The 13,256-nt window shown below is 36.1% G+C and overlaps 1 long non-coding RNA gene across 1 annotated transcript; it reads left to right on the forward strand.

Moving 5' to 3' along the window:
* Window positions 1–3,107: 3,107 nt before the first annotated feature.
* Window positions 3,108–11,443, forward strand: LOC122179710. Its single transcript, XR_006178801.1, has 3 exons — window positions 3,108–3,173; window positions 4,323–4,402; window positions 11,273–11,443. It is a non-coding gene; the product is annotated as an uncharacterized LOC122179710 (long non-coding RNA).
* Window positions 11,444–13,256: the final 1,813 nt, after the last annotated feature.

Here is a 13,256-nt window from a genome sequence, read left to right on the forward strand (position 1 = left end):
GATCACGTCCTTCAACCTTAGCAACGTGATTGAATAGCTTTGAAAAGAGGAATGTTAACAGTGATATTGGAAGAAATTCTTTCTGTTTTCATATGAATATTTGCTTTACTTTGGCTGCCTTGTCTGGAGCATACAGTCTGGCAGTGTTTATTTTCACGGAATCATAGTGGTTGGAATGGACCTCAAGATATCATCAAGTCCAACACCCCTGTGCTAAAGCAGGTACCCTATAGTAAGTTGCACAGGTAGGCATCCAGTCAGATCTTGAGTATCTCCACAGAAGACGACTCCACAGCCTCTCTGGGCAGCCTGTTCCAGTGCTCTGTCACCCTTACCATAAAGAAGTCTTTCTGCATATTTATGCGGAACTTCCTATGTTCAAGTTTTTGGCCATAACTCCTTGCCTCTCTTGGTCTTCTTTCCTCTAGACTGAGCAGACCCAGGTTACTCAGTCTTTCCTCACATTGGAGATGCTCCAGGCCCTTCATCATCTTTTTGACATTCCACTGGACTCCTTCTAGAAGATCCCTGTCTTTTTTGAACTGGAGAGCCTGGAACTGGACACTAGTCTAAATGTGGCCTCAGTAGGGAGGAGTAGAGGGGAGGGTAATCTCCCTTGACCTGCTATTCACACTCTTTTTAACGCAACCCAGGATACAATTGGCATTCTTGGTTACAAGGGCATGTTGCTGGCCAACATGTTTTTCACCAGGACCCCCAGGTCTTTCTAACAGAGCTTCTCTCCAGTAAGTCATCCCCTAACATGTACTGATTCATGTGGTTATTCTTCCATAAGAACAAGACTCTACACTTCCTCTTGTTAAACCTCATCAGGTTCCTCCCTGCCCAACTCTCCAGTTTGTCCAGGTCTTGTTGAGTGGTAGCAGAGCCTTTGGGTGTGTCAGAGAATTCTCCTGGTTTTGTGTCATCAGCAAATTTGCTGAGAGTGGACTCTATCCCTTTTTCCATGTCGCTGATTAAGTTTTTGAGCAAGACAGAACCCAGCACTGACCCCAGGGGAACACTACTAGTTTAAGCCTTCAAATTGGATATATATTTAATGTAATTTTATCAGTGGGTGCTACTGAGGGACAATATGGCCATTTAGGACCAATACTGGATATGGAGAGAGTTTGTTTGTTTGCTTGTAAAGATAGGAAAGGTTTTTAATTTCTTTTTGTTTTTTTCCCAGCCCCTCTAATATAACTGTGGTGGGTTGACCCTGGTGAGCAGCTAAGCACTGCATGTATACATTTTGATCTGTTTGTAAGAGCAAAAATGAGAAAACTTGTGAGTCAAGACAAAAACAGTTTAATAACTGAAAGAAAGAGGAGTGATGTGAAGATAATCACTCACCACCTCCCACAAGGAGACTGATGTCTGAGCATTCTCCGAGTAATAGCTACCTGACTGTGTACTGTTCCCCCACCTCAATTTTGTTGCTGAGCTTGACATTACATGACATGAAATATCTCATGGTTCAGTTTGAGTCATCTGTTCAAGTGATGTCCTCTCCCAACTTCTTGCTGACCCATAGCCTACTCAGTGCAGGGGAGCAGAGTGGAGAAAAGAGAAATCCTTAATGCTGTGTAAGTATTTTTCAGTAGTATTGAAAACACTGTTGTTACCAACATTCTTTTACTTCAAAATACAGTTCCATTCAGAGTACTGTGAATACAATGAACTCTGTCCCAGGCAGACCCAGCATGCTATCCAAAGCTCCTTAGTATCATCTATTACACACAACTCTTACAATCAAGGCACTGAGACACTTAGAGTGATCTAGGACACTGAACGTGTTGAATGGTGTTCATGCATTGCTATATATGTATCATCAGATTTTCTTGCAAAAATCTTTTTAATAAATTCTCTGCTAGGATCCAGACAGGATTTTCTTTATAGCCACACCTGCAATTTAGACAGATGAGGATAATCAACATAAATAACAAAAGTGGCACAAGATAATTGGTGTAGTGGGCACTGAATACTTGGAAACAAGGTCTTTTGGCTTCAAACTGTTGAGCAGATTGTATTATATGCCTATACAATACAATTGATATTCTCATGCTGAAACAATGTAGGTACATTATCTACTCTGGAACATATGACTTTTAATGGCCACAGTCATGTGATTAGAGGAAAGGGATTTCTGCTGCCATTATATATGTAATTCATAATAAATAGAAAGAAAATGTTTTACAAAAAAGAAAAAATAGAAAATACATTTTGTCAGTAGAGGAGTGAAATAATTCACGCGAGGATAGGAAGAGAAGATGATGGTGGAATCAAAGTTAGAATATACGCTGGATGTTGCAGAGCTGCAGAAGGCATGAGTGCAAAAGGTCTGCAAAGCACTATTTTGACCTTAAGTGATATTCTGAGCTACTGCCAACCACTAGGATCTGTGGTGTTTCTAGCGTAACATTGCCCACATTTAAGTGTTCCAAAATGTTGAATCTGTCCATTACAAACTATAGGCATCATCTAACCTTCCAGACATCAACTTCCTCAGACCATATTTGTTGAACATATATTTGAGTTCTTTCTAAGTGCATTCTGCGTTTTTGTTTCCAAGGTTTTGTTTGTTGGTTGGTTTGTTTGGGGTTTTTTTTTTGTTTGTTTTTCTGTTCGTTTCCTCCAGAAAGTTGAAGACTGGTTGTGTATTTCAGGGACAGAAGATAGATAGAAATCTATTCCACTAAAATGTAAGTATATAGAGCTACTGAACACTGAATAGTTTGAGATTTGCAAACGAGTTGTGATAATTGGTTATACTATTTTAGACGTTTTTATACTATTCTAGATGTTTTAGACCAATAATTAGAATATTGTCTGACACTGGAATCAGTAAGAATCATTTCTTTGTCTTGGAGACTATGAAAGATGCTCTGAATTGTCTAAGGCAAATTTTTTAAAACTGGATTATGCAAGAAGATATAGCCCATAGCTCAGTATGAGAAAGTGTTTGCCAGCAACATCGTCTATTCACTCTTACTTATACCAAGACTACAGTTTGAAGGGCAGTATAATGAAGCAGAATAAGGAGATCCTCATACTTAGAAAAAATGTATAAACTCTTTCATTTTCTTTTCAGGAGAAAGACAGATGTGTTCTTCTCTCTGATTCACAGTGAGGTCTCGGAAGAAAACTGCATCAACTCAGCTGACCAGAAGGTGAGTTTTAACTTGAGAACAGTGGCAACTTAAGCTTGAAGTGTCACAAAATACTTTGCATTACAGGAAAACGACTTAACTAATCTAAGATTTTAGAACACTTTTAACTTGTTCTTTACTTCTCTTCATTAATGAACTATAGAGTCTTGATAGCTTATCACATAAACATTCAAAATATTCATACATTGTGCATTCATAATGCAGAAGTAATTTTCTAAATGCATGCATAAGAAAAATGAAGGAATTGAAAAAAAAAAGCCTCCGAACCTTCATTTAGACTGAAATTCAAATACTTTCAATAATAAGAAGCTTTTAGTTGTTGACCCAATTGTTCTAAGAAACTGCAGGGTAATTCTAAAAAATCTAAGAATTCCTCATTCTCCACTGAGGAAACTGCTGCTAATTGTAAGGATTAATTGCACTTTTTTTTTTTTCTGCATAAAGAGAAGGTTAGAATGCTTCAATGATCAGTGTGGTTAATCTTGTAGTAAAAAGAGGGAATAGTCATGTTCTAATGCATACATCACCAAATACAGATGAATTGAATAAAAAATAAATAGTGTTAATCATCTCTTTTTGTTTGCTTTCTACTTCTAAGTTAGGAGCAGAAGGAAATTATGTATGTGACAAAGTACTGTCTTGATTTAGGTTTCTGATGCCTGCAGTACTTGAAAACAGAAAATCTGAAGTCCAGGCTAATTTTTCTATTAAGTTTAAACAGACTTTAGTAAGTGATTTAAGGACTATATAAGAAAGAAAAAAGAAAAAAGAAAATTAAAAAAACCCTCAACAGCAACATTCAAAATAGCATATCAGCATGAAAAGACTCCCAAAGAAGCTTGTCCAAAACACTCAAAACACTCCTGGTGAGACTGACTCATTTATCAGCTGTAATAGCATCAGATGATAGACTTCAGAAAGTGAAGTGTTGCACAGTGGGAGAATTCTATTAGCAAACACCAATTTACACCTCTGAATTGCTGTGAATATTTGTTAACATCTCCTGTATGCTTTGTAGCTATTAGCTGATTAATGAAATCTTAAAGTGAAGCAAAATATGCAGTATACAGTGAGCAGGTGTTGCCATTCCCTTTTTGTAGATGATGGTGAAACTGAAGAGAGACTTACTTATGTCATTCCTGATACTAGGCTGCTGAGTGACTGGAAATGTTCCTGAAGAGTGTATGCTGTGGCAGGTAACATCTGGATCTCCCACATCAGATGGTGAGGTACTTGTCCATTGTCCTACACCAAAATCATAGAATCATTTGAATTGGAACGGACTTTTGCAGGTCATTTAGTCTACTGAGTCCTGGGTTCCTAGTGCTACCAAAAGAATATTTTTTCTTTCCCTAATGGCTTCTAACTTCTCTCATGAAAAGCAGATGGTTTTTTTTCAGTAACAGACCGTATTCATAGAGTTATTGCTACATACAAATTAATATGATTTTGATCAAGTGGAACAGAATGCAAAAATGACCCCATAGTAGGTAGATTACATTGCATTTAAGGCTGGATGTGGCTCCAGGCAGCCTGGTCTAGTAGTTGGTGACCATGCACATAGCAGAGGAGTTGAAACTAGATGATCATTGTGGTCCTTTTCAACCCAGGCCATTCTATGATTCTATGATCTACCTGAAATAGCAGGGAAATGGTGTTTTGTGAGAGAATTAAACTGAGAAAACATCTAAGTTTTTCCATCTGCATTTTCACAGAGGTAATGTTTTTCCAATTCTTTCTTCTTCCCTTCTTTAAAAAAATGGGGAATGCTTATTCTGTGGGGAAGCCTTTCTTGTCGAAATTTCTTGAAGTTTCTTTGTAAGCCTTATGCCTAGATTCTCACTAAGACACTCATGGGTGCTAAACTGACCCATTATTTTGCATGAATTACCCTTAACTAGGAGAAATAATGAGATGGATTGGACGTGCCTTCACTGTTATTGCAGAAATTACAAACTGTCTTTTCCTAAGTGCTTTGGGTATAGCAGAAAATTAATAAGCTGATGCTAATACAGATTTCTGCATAGAAAATTACTCTGCATCACAGGGTTTGCTCTCATACGTACTCTCATGAACTCAAAGATAGACAACCAAATCTAAACCTTGTGAATAAATAAATGGACAATCTTTTCCAAAAACAGCTACCCTGGAATTAGATCTAGTATTGCTCACGTATCTGCAGTGTTTTGTTTCTCTTACAGTTGCTTCTATCACACAGGTCCCACTCTCTCTACTGGGTATCTGTTTGAGATCTTTATCTCAGATTCCATACTTTAAAAGAAAATTCTGATGATTGCAATACTAACTGTTAGATCCAAAATAATAATAATTGTCAATAACTTCCTATTAATAGCCATTCAAGAAACTTCAGTGTCTGCTAAACATCATGATTTCCATCTCATCAATTAAAGTGTCATCAATTAACACTGTATGAAATGTAACGTATTTTGTGAAATTACAGAAAAGGAAGTTGCTGATGCTGAAGCTCAAAACTTAGAAACTAGATTACAGGTTCTTCTGATCCCTTGGACTTGCTTTCTCTCTTCAGGCAAGGCTATCTTGTAATGCTTGGTATTTCAGTTTTTCCAAAAGAATAATGAAAAGATAGATATATCAGAAATGGGAAGGGCCTTGTGTACTTTTTGTTAATATTTTATCAAATGTACATTTAAAGGCAGAGTGGTAGTTACCATGATATCCAATATTTTTAAAAAGCTACTGGAATTAAAATTTAAAAAGCTAGTGTAATTGCTCTATATACTTCCATCTTGTGGAGCAGTTAAATGTCATACTTCTGAATACATGCCCAGGTGGACAAAAAAGGGAGTGTTTCTTATTTGAATAACAGCAATGTCTTCCATCTGAAAGATAGTTCAGTTGCTCTAAGATGTAAAAGTACTTTGAAATGGTTTGTCCAAAATCTTCCTACTAAAAGCAAAAAGAAACAAAAGCCAAATGAATTACATCTGTATGTGGAGGACAAGAATCTACATATTGTTAGGGGAACAGTAAGACTAGCTAGAAACATCGTAATAACTAATTACGGGATGCTGTGGCCATAGCAGGAAGCTTGACTGGACATTGAGATTGAATTCAGTTTTCTCAGACATTTCAAATCAAGACAGTGTGTTATAATCTAGATTAAGTTTTTCTCCATATAATTATATTTTTTATTTTCATATATTTACTGGAAAATCAATTTGAAATTTCAATTATTACTGCAGAATGGATAAAAACAGCCAATAGTCACATTGAGAGTTTTCCTATTCTAGAGTCCAGGTATTTCTAGATGTAGATGAAGACTCTATTGCTATGATGAATGTACAGTTTCCAGATTATAAATGTTGTGTCCAACCAGCAAACTACACAGGCAAAGTATCCCTGTTATGTCTGTATCCATCTCTGTAAATATGTCTATACTTCTAAGGAACCTGTTGCTTTAAGGTTCAGTAATGTATGAAAACAGAGACTAATTGTGACTAATTGGAATTTGTAGAATCCACTGTCATAATACTAAACAAATACGTCTTGTTCTGTCTTTGTTGAGGAGTGGAAGGGAATTTTGCAGCTGTGTAGAGCTCTGGGAAACCTTTGACACCAGAGTCATGAATGGCCTCTTACTACACATGCAAGGTTGCAGTTCTCCCCCTAGCACTTGTTTGAAGATAGTTCAGAAATGGCTATGATCAGCCCTGAGAATGAATTACAATTTCATACAGACTCTGTGGGTGGCTACTACCTGTTGTTATTCTGACAAATAAGGCTATTTTTTCTTTTATAAGATGCAGAACATTTATATATCGTAAGGGTTTTTATACCTGCATCTGCGCTTTGAACTCATACGACCATATTTAGCTGGGGTGAATGAAATGGTTACTGTATTTCCTTTCTTCCTGGTACATCAACTGCAGCTCACCAACCTTGTAGAAGAGAGAAAATGATGGGATTTACTTCTGCTTCTAAATTGATGTCGATCTGGGTGATTGCAGGTAATGCCAGTATTCCAGATCCTCGCATTTTAATTAAACTACTTTGATAGGGCTATTAAATATTAATAAAAATACTGGGAGAAATAGCAGAAGACAAGAACTATCTCAGCCATGCCAGCATGGTCTGCCTGCTGTTATGGGTTTCTTCCCATGATAGAAAAGGTAAAAAAAGTAGTAGGTAATAAATTAAATCTTATTCTGGGCACTGAGGTAAGGTGCCTTGAAATGACTTCTTGTGTCATTGCATGTAAAAACACTTAAGAATATACTGAAGCCAAAAGGATAGGTATTTAAAAATGTCCCAGCCTTCTGAAGCAACTCAGGCAAGCCGCCATTCTCAAAGGAAAAAGCGCTCTCAAATCATTTTCTTTACTTTTAGCACCAGTTTATGTCACTGTAATCCTCACCCAGTCACTTTTTCCTGCCTCCACATCATTCTGTTTGTTACACCTGAAAGCTTCATTGGTTGGACCACAGAACTGCTTTGGATCTAAAAACTTTCCTGTCGCTAAAAGAAATACCACTGTAAATCTGTCCTCAGTTACAATGTTATGTAGTGAGATTCAGAGACCACTTGATCTCTTCTCTGAAAGCTCTTTTGAAATCCAGCCTTCCCTTTTAAAGGACCTAAAGGTGACAAAATATAGGAAAGTGTAAGCTTACTTTGGAATTTGTTAAAGAAAAAATAGTTTACAGATAGATAAGAAACTATAAAGTTCTTTAAAAAAATAAAAAAGAGTAGGTCTGTGCCTGAGTGTGTGACAGAAATTTTTCTGGAAATGAAAGGAGCTTTTGGCGTCTGATAAAATGCTTTTCATAGAATATGCAGTGTTAAGTGCTCAGAGAGGCCTATGAAGAATACATCTACGTATCTAAGTAGATAGAATTAAATATAGGGATGTTCACCCTTTCCTGAAATGCTCTTATTTCAGGACTCACTATGAGAACATGAGGCCTGATATCTTAAACTTGGCAGTACATGCAGCTTGCTGTTAAATAATAATAACAGTAATGAATATATAATTAATAATAATAGAATTTTCTTTACAATTGCTAATGAAAGAAATTGCTAATCTCTTGTTAGTAGCAGGAGAGTTCTTTGTCTCTGCTGCCAGAAACATATTACAACTTGTAATTAATTAAGAAGCATGCTGAGTGGGCTGACAATGCACTTTATAAGTAATTTAATAATAAAAAATAAAAGCTTTGCCAGTTGAAAGGTGACAGAAGACACTGAGATACCGACAGAAATAAATATCAGATGATGATTACAGCTAGAAAAGAACATCAGGTTTTCTAAGCACTGTAGAACAGTGTGAGTAAAGAATTTTACTTGATCTCATCAGCTTTAACTTAAAAAACCATATGTATCTTCTTCTCTCCCAGAGACAATAGTATAATGGAGTAAATTTTGACTCGTGGTTAGAACAGAGGACTTGGAATTTGCTGTTTTGAGATCTGACACTAAATCATTTCCCAACCTTGCCAAAGTCAATCGCAGTAGGTATGCATCATTTTCCATCTGTACTACGGGAACAATCACAATCAGACCTTAAGAATCTGGTGATAAGTCAGGAGTGAAAGATTTATAATGTCTCATTCACAAAAAGAAAACATCTTGATGGTGATGATGTACCTTTACCTGGAAATTCTGGGTGTCTGGGTGGAAATTCTGAAGTAGCGCTTATTCTAATTGTTTGTGTTTGTTTTTGGCCTGCTTTTGTTCTGTAAGACAAAGGGAATGACCAAGCTCACATCTACAGTAACGGACATTTCTTTCTGCTAGCTTGGAAATATGTTTCATCTTGCTCTGACTGCAAGGCTGCTCTTCTCGTTCCCACCCAAGGTGACTACTTCCAAACTTGGAGAGGAAGTAATGGCTGTCAGGAAGAGATGTGAAGTGTGCTGGTAATCTTAGTTCAGTGATGTGAAGTGTGCTGGTAAACTTAGTTCAGTGCTTCAAGAGGAAACAGATTCATCAATACATTTTACATGCTTCTTCTCCAGCTTCTACCTATGCGTTCAGTATTGGGCTAGCTAAAATATAGGGAGACAGGTTGCTCGTAGCCAGTATAATAATTTCAGAAATCTGTAGAATGTGGTTTACTCTACCACAGCTTTTGGTGTATTCTAGTCTGTACATCTCTGTATGTTTCACTTCTGGAAGACTGAGCTATTCTATGATTAAGAACAATGTTTTTCTCATTGTATATGGTAAAATATTGTCTCACTTCTGTCTTCTCAAGACATCTTGAGTTTTAAATCCAAAGTCACTTTTGGAAATCTTGTGTGGAAATCCTGGTGTTTCTGTGTCTTTAAATAACTTCCAAAATCATTGCACATACTTTTCTCCCAAACAAGGGCAGACTGTCATTGGCAGCATAAGACATTAGCATCACAATCCCACCTGTGAGAGCTTTCACCTATTATCATCAAGCATTAGAGAAAGCAATGGTTCTAGCTGCTGAAGAGCAATGCTAGTTCTAAATATTGGTGCTATGTAGAGTTTTGAGGATAGGTGCTGAACGTCACCTGTTTTGTTTTATTTGAGAGTTGGAGGTGCCAAAGAAGTTTATATCTGATTCTGGTTTGGGTATGTAGTAATAATAAAATTTGGGCTACTACATAAACTTCGTTCTTTTTTACTTATCTGTATGTAGAAATGGCCTTTCTTTCTATTTGTGTACCGATGGGAATTTCTAAATTCTTTTTGAATAAAACTGTATTTACATAGGCACAAAACCTGTTTTTGTAAAGATTTTAAAAGATTATTTGTTAGCAAATAGAGGCACATTTTTTCTCCTCAGATACTGGAAGATTCTTCAAGTGAATGATATTGATAATGGCATTGAAATACATGTTTATTTTAAGGAAGGTCAAAATTTACATGTACTGGAACAATGCAGCTATTAAACATTAATTTCACTTTGAATTGATCAATGATGAGGAAATAAGCAAGACTCTTTTCTTTTTTGCTAGAAAGAAACGGCTGCTGATCTATAGCACAGTCAATAAGCTAAAATTATGAATAATTGGGGAATAAGTTGGGAGTTAACCTCTTAATCTCAGCTTGAATGCAATAAATGTAATTTAAAAAAACCCCAGGCCTAATAATATTATCAATATCACTCCTTGTAGGTGATGATTTGGTTTGATTCCAAAAAAAAAAAAAAAAAAAAAAAAAAAAAAAAAGGCAGTGCATTGTATTCAATTTACAAATTATTCATAAAAATTAAACAATATGGATCTTCATAATGTGCTTAGTAGGTATGAAATATATTCCAAAATCACTTTCTGATTGCTTTCTGCAAATTTTTTATAAAGCAATGAGTAATCATACTCTTTTTATTTTATTATTATTATTATTTGAAATTGCCCAGTGTCTCAGAACTAACTGGTTTTATCAACAAACTGTTTCTCTGCCATGTTTAAGAACTGCTATGTATAACTGTCTAGTAAGGCTTGAACCTGTTTGTGCACATAACTGTCTTGTGGTTTGCTGTAGTCAAAAATCTCTCAGAATCAAGGGAGTATTTTGCTCTGCTATCCTTAGTTTGAGGAAGCAACTTTCATTAGCAGTTATTGGACTAATATGTGTACATCAAGGGTCTTGCATACTTATATCTCTCCATTTAAGAATTTGTTGTAATATATACCTGTAACACTGTAATGGTAATTATAGATAGATATGTGAAATGCTGTGTAAAATATGTTGCTTTTATTAGGCTAAGGGTAAAGATTTTTGAAATGTGCGAAGGATTAGATAATAGGTGATAAAGCCTACCCTATTGATAAGTCTGATATAATGATTCCAGTAAAGAGAACTAAGAAAAAATACTGCAAAAGATACATCTTCTATATATTCCACAACAAAATCTGATACATTAGAGGTGACTTTGCTCAAAATAAAGATTTGAGGAATCAAATGATCTTTAGCATTAGAAATAAAAACATATGGAGTCTCACATCTATGTGAAATGAACAGATTACATTCAGATCTAAAAGAATTTGCAACCTGTATGTAATATTACCCATGTTGTTTCAATCAGTCCAAGGACTAAGTGCAGTTATGCTTAAAACGCTGGATTTCCCTATCTGTTTTCTTTACAGATCTGACAATTGTGACCAAGTTTATTTGTAAAGATTTGCTGCATCCATGCAAGGGAAAAGCAGAGCAGCTGGCCTATAGCAAGGGAAAGCATTAAGAATCAAAATAGAATCGAACGGAAGACTTCCTGAAGCAGACATACAGTGTACTTCTCCCAGAATACAACAATAGGACTTCTATGCCACTGTAAAAAAACATCATGAGGTAGGCATGTAAGATGTCTCTGATCAATATCTAAGAAATTCCTCTGCATTGTTGTTTATAATTGTGATTCATATGTTTGTTTAACACCAATATTATGAGGGTTGCCCTGAAAATAATGCTGCTTATTTTATTATGTTGGACCACGACATCCAGGGAAGATACTGGTGGTACAGCAGTAAAATTTGAACCTCCCTACCAGTCAGGATAATAGTTAATAGATAATAGATAATAGACTAATAGTAAGGATACAGACATTTTAGCAAAGTCTGTTGTGATAAGAAAAGGGGAAATGGTTTCAAACTAAAAGAGAGGAGATTTAGATTGTATATAAGAAGTAAGTTTTTACAATAAAGGTAGTGAAGCACTGGAACACCTTGCCCAGAGAGTTGGTGGATGCCCCATCCCTGGAGACACTGAAGGTCAGGCTTCCCTCACATCTGGTCTGTATGAAGCACTTCTGGTCTTGAAGGACAAAGCATTTCATCTTAGTGATTTAAATTCCAAATATATTTCCAAACAGCATTGCAAGGCTCCTACAGAGCAGCTTGTGATGGGACAATTAATGAGAACAGCTGAAATGCAGTAGTTCATGAGACTGAATAAGTAGAAGTTCATTTAATTGAACAAAATCTCCAATTTCTGTAACTATTATTTGTTAAAAACTTATGATGAAAAAAGATGAATATTTTAAAATGCTTTATTTGCTGCCTATATGAATTCACAGTTAGTGAGGATTCTTTTGTTTCTTTTAATAAGCTGGATCGTCAAGGAGGAAGGCAAGAACCTGTCCTATAGCCTTTGTAGTTCATAATGGATTTTGCAGGCTGGTACTCTGTAAATAGGATTGACAGCTTCATCTTAATGGATTCTTAGATCTTTCCATTAAGAAACAGTGGGCAGATGTAGTCAAAGGATACAGTAGCTTAGTCTCTTATGCAGTAAGTGTTATTGTTGTATTGTCGATGCAAATAATTTATACCTGGACTCATTATCCTCTTTTGCCAGTTTACAAGCTCATATCATTCAGAGCAACTTCTGCTAGAAAGAAAAAGTAGCATCTCAATCTTTCCTGCTGAGGCAACTTTTTCCAACTGAGGCAGAAGTGATGTGTTGCCATGTTTGTCAAGAGAGCTTGAGGTACCTTTGGAAATTTCAGTATTACAATGAGCCCTGCGTGAGCAAATGGATTATTATAGAACTAATTAACAGTGACACTATCTGTAGAAGAAACTTAGATCTCAAGCCATGTCCTCATTGAATCTACTACAAGAATTAGAAGTTAATTTTGGTATTGAGTAGTGCTGTCCTGTTTGCCTCTGAAAGAGCTTTACAGGGAAGACTATTGGAGTCTGTAATGAAATCAGTTCAACATATACATTCTGATAATCCTCCCTTTATGTGAAACTGCTGAATAATTATGGTCAACTTTTGCAAAAATAAGTGTTGAGTGGCGACACACTCAGAGGTGTAGGTATGCTTGTGCCCGTACATACATAGATGCATATATACAACTTTGGGTAGACAAAACTAAGTAAAACCCAAAGAAATACCTGTATCCAGGCATTCGTTCACAGTTTTTGTGGGGAATGTGCAACAAATAACCCCATGAGCTACCATCTATCCTCTTACCTGTAGTATCTGGGCCCAAGGTTGCAGCCAACTGATTCGCATGATATGAAATTATTATATCTCACTGAATCATTCTATCTTTTGAACCCCAAGCAGAAGAATGGCTAGTAGCATTAATAAAAAGGTTTGTGCAAAAACAAGAGCAAGAAAATT

Source organism: Lagopus leucura, unplaced genomic scaffold (assembly GCF_019238085.1).
Source record: "Lagopus leucura isolate 7727_CA_CO unplaced genomic scaffold, USGS_WTPT01 Super-Scaffold_1, whole genome shotgun sequence".
NCBI classification, from domain to species: domain Eukaryota; kingdom Metazoa; phylum Chordata; class Aves; order Galliformes; family Phasianidae; genus Lagopus; species Lagopus leucura.